The sequence below is a fragment of the Pyrus communis genome, chromosome 7 (assembly GCF_041283825.1).
Source record: "Pyrus communis isolate YQ-2024b chromosome 7, ASM4128382v1, whole genome shotgun sequence".
In the NCBI taxonomy this organism is placed as follows: domain Eukaryota; kingdom Viridiplantae; phylum Streptophyta; class Magnoliopsida; order Rosales; family Rosaceae; genus Pyrus; species Pyrus communis.
In genome coordinates, this window is record NC_142571.1 from 20,344,030 (window position 1) to 20,354,996 (window position 10,967).

The 10,967-nt window shown below is 38.1% G+C and overlaps 1 pseudogene across 1 annotated transcript; it reads right to left on the reverse strand.

Annotated features, from left to right (window-relative positions):
* Positions 1-8,354: 8,354 nt before the first annotated feature.
* On the reverse strand, positions 8,355-9,469 carry LOC137734696 (putative calcium-binding protein CML36 pseudogene; annotated as a pseudogene). Its single transcript, XR_015964010.1, has one exon. The product of XR_015964010.1 is annotated as a putative calcium-binding protein CML36 pseudogene (transcript).
* Positions 9,470-10,967: the final 1,498 nt, after the last annotated feature.

The window sequence follows — 10,967 nt, forward strand, 5'->3', positions numbered from 1 at the left end:
AAGAATGACCAAGTCGACTCAGCAGGGAGATGAAGGTTGGGGAGGGAGAAAGGGGGTGGGGGTGATGAGGTAGGAGACATGTGGGTTTTGGGTGGGGTGGGGGGTTGCGGGGGAGATGGGGTGTTTAGGTTGCAGGGAAGGGCTCGAGGAAGAAGATGGGTTTTTTATTTTTTATATATATATATTTTTTAAATTTAAATAAATAGGGTAAATTATTATAATATTTTAAATGAATGAAAAAAAATTGCCACGTGGTACAAATTTGGTAATCACGTTAGTACTTAACGAACTAATGGATGGAAAATGCAACTGATGTATTATATTGAAATAAAATAATAGGTGAGGTATGAAATTGAAATGTTTTAAAGATGTTGTATGAGGTTGCAATCGACCCCAAACCTGAGGGGGGTAAAATGTAACTTACCCTTAATTTTAATATAGTGAATGGTCATATTCAAGTCAATTGTCTCTATCAAACAAGGCCTCAGAGAACATGAGCACACTATCATGTGATTTTTTGCTACCTAGCCATGGTGGATAAGGTTTGCCTTGTTGGTTTAGGGTCAAACTCAACCATACAATCAATCACTTAGTTACAATATTACTCTACTAGACTCGGTACAATACCATGTTATTAGACAAAACTAAAAACAATCAACTAGCTTATTAGGGTTAACTAAGTTTCAAATTCAAAAGGCCATGGATAAAATGGGTGTGATTTTAATGTCATGTAAGATTAGGCTACCATATGAAGTATTTAATACAATTACCATGTGAAATACCGCTTTCGGATTTCACTATTCATAATTGTAATTTCAATCTCGGGATTTTATTTAATTTTTGTTGAATTCAAAAATCCCAATTTAACTTATTTAACCTTGATTTGGCCTTTTTTTTGAAAGTTTTCGTTAGTTTAGTGGGCCAACTCTTGTACTTTTTTGATCGGATTTGATCTCACGAGCGTTCAGACTTAAAATGTTCATGAATTGGAGTTGAAACGAAGAACTTATGAGCCTCGAAAGTAATAGGCAATTTTGGTCTTTGTCACTTACTATAAACAGTAAGTTTCCTATTTTGGAAACTTGAAAACTACCAGAATTACAAACCTTCCAAATCAGGAAAGCTAACTCAGAAACCCAAACCCACCCACCGACCTGCCACCTCCACGAATTTCAGACGCAAATTCTAGCCATCTCCTATGGAATTGGTCGACGCCACCCCCATCATCTTGAAACTATCACTTTTCTACAAACCCACCCAAGAATTACCTCGATTAACAAACACACGTGACGGTACGAGGCCGTGAAGTTCCAGGGCTCTAACGACCATTTTTAATTTTTCGACGAATTCGGTAAACGGCGACCAACGCCACCACTTGGCCCTTGTAACTCATCATATTTATGATATTAGATACTAAATTGGAACAAAAAAAATAAACTTGATGTATTTTCGAAGGACTAAAACACTTGCTATATTTAGCCCTCATAAGAGCAGTTCCACCGGGAGGTGGTTAGGCCGGCACTAAGCCAAAAAACAAGGCTGGCACTCAGCCAATCCACTTCAACCCGTTCCATTTCCTGGCACCCAGCCCAAGTTCATCTCCAGGCCAGCCCAAAATTGACAGACCTTGGGACCGGTCCATCTGACGTCAGCGTGGCGTCGGAGGGCATATGATGTCAGCCCTTTTTTTTTTTTTTTTGTGCCAGAGAGGGAGTTGTTGTGGAGGTGAGGAGCGGAGCTGGTCAAGGCGGGGGAGGGTGTCGGGAGGGAAGGAGCCACGAAGGGAGAAGGACGGGAGGACAAAGCGACAACATTGGAGGTGTGGAGATGCAAGAGGACGAAGTGACGACATTGAAGGACATGAGGTGTAGAGGAGCTTGTTGTTGAGGTCGACTTTGGATTTGAAGGACAGGAGGGCAATGGCGTCGGAGGATGGGAGGAGGAGGTTTGGAGGCGATGGTGGGAATGGATTATCTGTGCTGGGTGGATGGCGTGCAGGAATGGAAGGGAAAGGAAGTGTGGAAGATGAGAAAATAAAAATATTTTAATAATATTATTATTATTTTATTTTTTTTTATAAAGTTAGAAATTAAAAATAAAATTATTATTTTTTATTATTTTATAATAAAAAATAATAATATTTTAATAAATTGACTAGGCTATTTTTTTTAGGCATGGAGATTCTTTGGTCTATTACTGTTCACTGGAGTCTATTATTGTTTACGTGAGTGGATAAATACGCTGAGCGTTGACTCAAAGTCTTTAAGAATGAAACTGCTCAGTTGGCATGACCTTTGTCCACTATTTGGCACGAGAGAAAAACCACAAAAAGAAATACACGTTACAATCAGTGCTGCAACCGAAGGGCGTGGAGTACACGCAGCCACATCATTCTCAAATTCACACCTTTCACGCACTCCCGCAAGCGTGAGTAATTATCTACCACGAGAATCTCAATTCACCCATTAAACACGCACCGCGAGCCCGCTCGTCCTTTTCACGCGTTTTGCCTGCAACAGCCACCCATCAGACTCCCTCCACGTGTCAACATAAAAGTGGACCAAGACACGTGGCTTGATCTGATCGATCATTGGTCTTATCGGACAACAGATAAAGCTTGGTGATAAAGCATGTGCTTGACAACAGCGATGAAGCTCGTGAAGGGCACGTGACATTATCTTGAACCGAGGAGTGGATTGACGTGTTTGGCGTGTGGCTTGATTGACAATGAAACCATTTGGCAGCTCTTTGATTGACATTGTACCGCGCTACTCCTGCGTTAAACTCCTAAGACGGATAGATTTTTAAGTATGATTAGAACACGGATGATAATCACGTTATATTATACTAATAGTGGAATATATATGTTAAAAAATTAATAATTTAAATTTTCACTATTTATATAAAAGCATGTAGTATACCATTCGTATTTCTGTTAGAATAAAAATTTTCTTCATCCGACGAGAAAGTCAAGACTCCTTTGATGGGTTTAATGACTTCAGTCAAATTGGTATTTTTCTTGTTGTAATATTGTTCAAAAAATTTTCTTCTTGCATTATCGTTCAAAAGTTTTGTAGAACTCTACGACCACCGTTTGTGTAAAAGAAAAAAATAGTGTGAACGATATGGGTTCTTTTGAACATTATTGGATTGCGATTTTATAATTGATGAACTTGTGTTATGTAAATCATTGTCTTATATAAGTAATTTGTTAAAATTATGAACTCAATATCAAAATCAGACCTTCTTGAGAGTACCAACCTTACATTGGAGAAAGAATGGATCTTGCATACATTTATAAGTGGGTTACTCCTCACATTGCCAATTAATTTTATAGTAAAACTTCAACTTTCTTCAAATACATCAGAATTTTGTGTCTCGAAGAAGAAATGAATAAAGAGATTTTCGCGAGTGATACTTCACTTAGGCAATAGTAATGTTTTCTCCAATGCCTTAAATGTTATAGCCATAAAGAGATTTTGCATGTTCTTGTTAATAGTAATGTTTTTTTTTTTTTTTTCCAATCCTAGTGGTATTCTATTCTTTTTTATTAATAGTAATTGTGGCATAATGATTTTTTAGGGTTAGAATAAGGCATATCAGCACACGAGTACATAAAAAATTCGAATAGACTCAACATCTTTCGCTGTAGAGCTGTACACACGGAGCAATGATGTAACCATCAACCTGTTTTGGAGCAATGGGTGATGTGTGATAACTTCATTTAGCATGACCATGCTTTTTGAGCAAGACACAAAAACCTGATCCATTAAAGAATAAGTAGATTTCCTATATTCTTGGAATCCTTGCAATCTACGAATTCGCGTGCACTGCAAGTAATCATACTTTTAAGAAGATGCAATATTTATGTAAACACGGATGTCTACAATTTACTTCAAGATATCTTCTAAGATTCTCTTGGTTTAATACGTATTTCATATCCAAAAATGTCTCTATCTCAACTGGTGCAAGTGCATCCTTCTAAGGTTCATCTTTGGTAACGCGATTATCGCACACTTATTCTCTTCCATCTACTTATATTTGCTTACTAACTTGATTGTCGAAGAACCTTTGGCTGGCACCCCCAGTCATTGGTTGCTTACGGTTGTATGCTGTTTACAAATTATCGAGTTTGTGCATCTCCACCATTCACAACGATTCCTGAATTTGGTTACAACATTAATTTTTTTTTTTATGAACATTCGATATTATACACTAAGAGATTGGAAAGTGGGTTAAACTACTAGTTAATTATATTAACATCCTCTGAAGTATATTGTGTTTTCAGAAAACCCTCTCAGGCCTGAAAAATAACACTAACAATCCCGAAGTTTTAATTCACTTTCACATGACCCCTTAAGAACAAATTTACTCATTGTATTTAATTACGTAAATAATTTTAAAGAACCTTTACAAAAATGTGAAAAAAAAAAAAATTAAACTAAAAGTTTACCTAGAATATTAGATTAAAAAAAGGCCGAATTGTAGAAAATTCAAATTCATATGTTTGTGTGGTTTTAGGTTTTGAATTGAAAATCCCCAACTCATCATCTTCATCTTTTGGGTTTGGATTAAAACTGAAACATTATGATTGCTTTTGGTGTGATTAGGTTGGCTAAGATGATGAACAACAACGCCTAACCTGACACCGAAATCGGGTCATTTGCACATGAGCCCTTGTGCGCTTGAGAATCAAAAGAGCAACAAATGCGCCAAAACAGCAAAGGAATAAACACGCGAAAAATCCCCAGTAGCAATCGAGATCCTTCCATGCTTTATTTTTTTTGTTGAAAACGCGGCTTTTTTTTTTTTTTGGTCAAGTCGAAGATATGGCTATAAAGAAGCAAGAAAAAGTAATGGAAAGGGACCGACGAACCACCCTTTTTTCATGTAATTTAACCGAGGGTATTTATGTCTATTTGGATCTCCGGTCGGTGTACGACGTCAAAGGATACGCGGTTCACGTGCTCGTAAAGACCCATTGTGACGCGGATGTTTTCGGACTTTAAGTCCAATAAATGGGCCCTACTCGTTAGAAGTCAGAGGCTCCGAGCCCAAAACTAAACAAGCACCGGACTGCAGGCGATCACAGCAACCACGGTCCCCCCACCCCCACCGGCTTTGGCTTGATTGGCTGAGCGTTGAGTGAGTGAATTTGTAAGGTTTGTCTTCGTCGGAAAGTCCAAAGTAAACAGTAAACACGCTTAGCCACCGCCACTCCACATGGTGGTCGTGGTGGACCATATATGCATTCAAGTTTAAGGTTACGGAATGTGTACAGAAGAAGATGGCTGCTCCCATCAGTTGCTGCAACAGCCGCTCCCTCCCTGCTCCTACCGCTTAAGGGTGGGTAAAAAGTCGCCTGAGCTGCTCAAACCAAACGAAATTAATCAATTCGAGCAGTTTGATTCAGTTTTTACGCTAAAGAGTAACATAATTTTGGACCAAATCGAACTGATAGCATTTAGAAATGCCTAAATTTGGTATCAATTATCACAATTTACGAATTGAATATGTTTAATTTCTCATATCGATATCAATCATGTGACACTAAAAATTAAAACTCATAAGCACTTTTAACTTCACGTTATCTTTCTCTCAAAGCTTTCTCACCAATTGCTTATGACGAAAAATAATATAACCAAATTTGTCACTAGATGAATTTATTTGATTCAATACTTCTATTATAGTTTGTGGCTTAAACCGACCAATCCGAATCGAAATTTTGAAATTCTTGTTTACAGTTTGGTATGCTTACAACAATTATCAAACCTCTTCGATACTACAGATCTAGAAGGATGCTAACTAATATTAATCAAGATGATTAATTTATGTTTCATTAGAATATTATCGAAGATGGTATCCAAGTTTACGTTACTCAAGTACTATATTAGCGTATAAAATTGAAATTTAGAAAGAGGATTTGTTGTATGAACTACGTACTAAACCTAGTAGCTTGTGCATGGAAAATGGTCAAACACCTTGCTTGGTCAATGGTCAATGGTCAATGGTCATGCACACCTAATAAAAGGCTGTGAAAGGGGGGAGGTGCAATTGCAATTGGCTGCCCAAAATAATTGAAAAATCTGCATGTTGTACCGTGCGAATCCCCACGTTCTGCTTCTCTATCTTTCTCTGCCTAAATATATTCAGATTTATTTATACAAAAACAATGGGACCATTTGGTCCTTAAATTTTATTCTAATCGGGCAATTTCATCCGGTCTTTTGAACTCTTCAGTTTTATAAATCCTTTCTATACAAAGGAACAAAATTTTATTCCATCACTAATTTACAAATCAAAAGCCCACATACAAATATAAACAAAACAAGAGGGGCCTCCCAAGCTAACCTAAAAGAGCCCAACCCAGGGCCCAAAGCTAGATACAAAACAAAAGAAAGTTTGAGATTCCTGCTACCACCACCGCAATAGTGCTTCCCAACATTCCGATTTGATTTTCCCATCAGATGCTAATAATCCAACCAAGCAGCACCTAGAGATGAAATGAAGTAATATCCCATCATCCAGCCACGGATGCCACACCGATCTCAGCTAGATATTGAAAGAAGCTTGTGAAACTACCACGAACAACACTGCCAGCAAAAGCAGACAAAAAGAAAGAGGTGGTGTTGGTTACAATCAAGGACAAAACACATGATTCAACCAAGTGGCTTAGACATATGACAATACCTGCTTGTCTTAGTTAATCAGTTTTATCCTCCAGTCCAAAATTTACTTTTGGAGTCTTTCATTACAGGTATGAAGAAATGATCGAGGCTAGGTGATGGTAAAATAAAATAGTTTGCGAGAACTACAACAGTAATGTTAGTGGTGACATCAATGAGAAAATAGTCGTTGTAAAAATTAAAAGATAAAAATGAATAAAGAATGTGCAGATAGCATCATTTTTTTACTCTTATTTCGTTTTTTTTAAATCGTTTTCTTTCGGACAACCAAAGTGGTTACAACTTTCCACCCTTTTTCGTTTCTTTTTTTAGTGAAAAATAAGTTACAATTTAAATAGGGAGGTCCAGTGTTCGAGGCGGTAAACTGATGAGTCTGCTTGATTGTTGTCAGGAAAAGGCTAAAATGCCTCTGTGAGTCTTCTCAGCCCCCGAAAGAGGTGGATAACCGTGACTTGCCACCAATTGTCCATATTTTAAAGAAGAACAAATAAGGAATTGTTATTAAATCCTCATTATGCACTCCAAATTTCTATATTTCAAAAGAAAAATATACTTTTGAGGAGTGCAAAATGAAATTTTTGGAGTGTAAAATGACAATTTTGAAGTGCCAATAACATTTTTCTTTAAAAAATAATATGAAAAAAGTATTCCATGCCAAGGCTGAAGGGTGTTAGAAATATCTTATCTCTACTAAAAAAATGGTTAACATTTTTCTGATATCAACACATGTTCAAGAAAGCAACTTGTATGAAACGAGTTTTATGGTCAAGCAATGTTCCGAATATGATATTATGTTGAGAAAAACTTACACATTGCATGAAGTTATTGAACTAAGATGTTTTGATGATTATAAATATGTTTCATGTTAAGGCATTATCCAGATTTAGATATTAAGTCATTCTTCATATCTTGACGTTGGAGTAGGACTCCCTCCCCTCTTTTTTTCTTTCCCCTTCACTTCTCTCCTATTTGAACGGTTACAGTTAAGCCATATCAACATCTTATATTAATTTTTTATAGAAAAAGAAAGACAAAATAGATAATATAAGAAGAGGGGATGGAAGATGATGGAAATAGGAGGTGAGAGAATATAATCTCTGAGCATTAGCCACCTCTCTAGTCCATTATTGGCTATGACCATTTCAAACCATGATTTAACTACAAATGTACGATGGTCACACAGTCACGCGTCCTTTCAATTAAATAGGAAAGTGAAAAAACTAGTCCGCAAATGAGAAAATAGCAGATATTATTATAACATGTGTACCCTTTGAATTGCCGGTACCTGAAAAAATCTCTGGTTACACCAAATAGCTCCCTATTCATTAACGGGAAAATAAGGAAATAACATTACTAAAAGGAAGTGTTATTAACACTCTAAAAATTTTATTCTATACGTGTATTTTTCTTTTCAAATATAGAAAATTTAGAGTATAGAATGAGATTTTTGGAATACCAATAACAATTCTCTACCAAATAATTTGGTAATTACAAATTCTTTTGGTTTTGACATTACCAAATAATTTACGTGCAGAATGATTCCAAAAAGAATAATTGTAGCTTTTAGGTCAACACACAGATTTACTTCAGCTTAGAAAACCTAATTCCTTGAAAATTTTATATGGAGATTTTAATAAAAAAAATTCCATTTTCTAACAATCTCATGAATTCATCGAATCCCTTCACTAATTTTTTTAAATAAGAAACCGTATAAATTATCATTCAGTTCTTAGATGACGCTTTACCGCAATTTTGCGCACCATCATTCGTACATGGCCAAGTGCACCGATTTTAATGCCAACAACTACCTATTTACCTCAATCTTTCCAAGACACCCTTAAAACCCATACATCCATTATCCCAAACAAATTTTAAAAAGAAAGAAAAAGAAAATCAACAGTTTTATGACTCGCCAAACATCAGGAGCAACTTCATCTCTGCAGCTCCATCATATGAACAAACTCCTCAAAGCACACGAACCCATCCCCGTTTTTATCTACCTCGGCTATCATGCGCCGGCACTCCTCTAACGTGCACAGTTCGTCCCCAATGGCCTTGAAAACCCTCAAAAGTTCCTCCGCCGATATTTTGCCGTCGTTATCCGTGTCAAATACTTCGAACGCATCGCGCAGCTCCGAGTCCGCAGGTGGACCGGAAACCGGTCCGACCTGGTTCAATAAAGCCTCAAGGGTTATCGAACCGCTGCCGTCTCGGTCCACCTCGCTCAGCATCAACGTCACCTCCTCTTGACTCGGCGGGTTGTTCCCGAGCTGGCACAGAAGTGCCTCGAGTTCTTTCCTGGACACCACTCCGTCGTTGTCCCGGTCTATAAGCTTAAACGCCTTGGCCATGTCCAGCTGCAGATCAGCCGAAAACTCGGACCAGTAACCCGATCTTTCGGCCAAAACGCTGGTGGGCGTGGTGACACCACCGGCCCCGGGCTTGTGAATTGAGTCTGAGGAAGAAGAAAAAGATGAGGAAAAATCCGTTCCGGACCCGAACGATGGCGGATCGGAGCTGGACACGGCGTACCGGTCCTTCTTAGATCGGAAGAGGCGTTTCGGACTGAGATTTTTGGAGCTAATATTGATGAACTTCATGATTGAAGATGAAAACCCAAATGGGCGAAGAAGTTGTAGAGAGAGAGAGAGAGAGAGAGAGAGAGAGAGAGAAGATAATGGTGAAAAAGGAGGAGAGAAAATGGAAAAGATGGGAAGCAGAGAGGAAGAGATGGGGGGATATATGGTGTTAGTGAAGGCACTGCCATGGCAACTTCCAGGAAGCTTCATGGGTGAACCATTTCAATCGTCTGATTTATATATGTGATAATTACGAAATGGGTAATGTTTGATATCCCACTAATTATGCCGAGTTACTAGCAACAAGAAAAAACAAAAAAATTAATATATTCTTTTTACAACGGGGATTTAGTCCATTCACAACAAACAAATGTTGGCGACAATTTTATTTCTATGTGAGTCAAATTTGATACATCTGATACTGCTGATCCTAAAAATTACTAAACTTACGTGGAACGCAGGCCGAGTAATTAATAAGTTAACTACGTCATTCAATTGTGTGCGGGGCGTGCCAACTCATCGGTTGAGCTTGGCCGAGGAGTAAAATATGTTAATGTGGCGTTGGGCGCGCTTCTGACTTCTTGATCTTGTGACTGCAGCCGAGGAAGGAATACGTCTCGGCCTTCAGGTTCTAGAGCCTGAAGACCAGACTGCTAGTTCTACGAAGTTCAATATCAAATTCGGCTTTCAATGTGCCGAATGTAGTAACCTGTAATACCTCACTTTGCCGAGAAAGCTAAAAAGATGACATCTGCCAATAAGGATTTGAAAATCCTTCTCGACCGAGACTTGGATAGATAACCAGTCGGCCTCGACGCAGTGCTGTTTATCCAAACTGAAGGTGCTCAGCGATCGGCTGATTCTATGACAACAACTGAAGGTGCTCCGCGGTCGGCTGATTCTACGACAATGGTATTATTTATCCAAACTGAAGATGTTTGCCGATTGCCTTCACAGTGCTATTTATCCAAACTGAAGATGTGTTGGCGGAAAAAATCTCAAGGTTGTTGAGAGGTTTCGCGTAGAACGAGAGTTTGCGCAAGACAGTTTTGTGTGTTGAATTAGAGAGACTTAGAATGACGCACCCTCTTCTTATTTATAGCAGCCAATCTCGTCACGGCCAAACTAGAACTATACTTAGATTAGGATTCTTTATCCTAATCCAACCAAGTCTCGGCCAATCCTTCCTCCATTAGGACTTTGAACCAAACTCTTTATCCGGCCACATTCATTTCTCACATCTCAGCATCCTCATCCCATTGAGACTCCTTGTTATGCTAGAATTCGACTTTCCATCAGTCCGCCTCATACTAGGACTTGGCCAATCTTAACTGAACGACCCATTAGAATTTGCGATAATTCTAGAACCATACTTCCGGGCCGAGAACAACTCCTAACTCGGCCCGCACCAATATTTTGGGCACAAACAGATACGTATAACAATAAAGTATAAATTGAATATCACTATACTTATTAAGTGAGAAGTTGTATAAATCTTAAAACGTTATTGCGCTCGGTTTGCATCAAATCTTCTGTTAACTCTAAGTACTTCATATCTTTTTTTAAGTCTCTTTCAAAGTCTTTCTAAATATTCCCCCACTCTTTTTGACCTGAGCCTAAAAAGGCGTAGTTGCAGTTCTGTGATTTATTTCTTGAAAAAGGCTTATAGAGTCACATGTGATGCCCATAATTAATTGAGAAA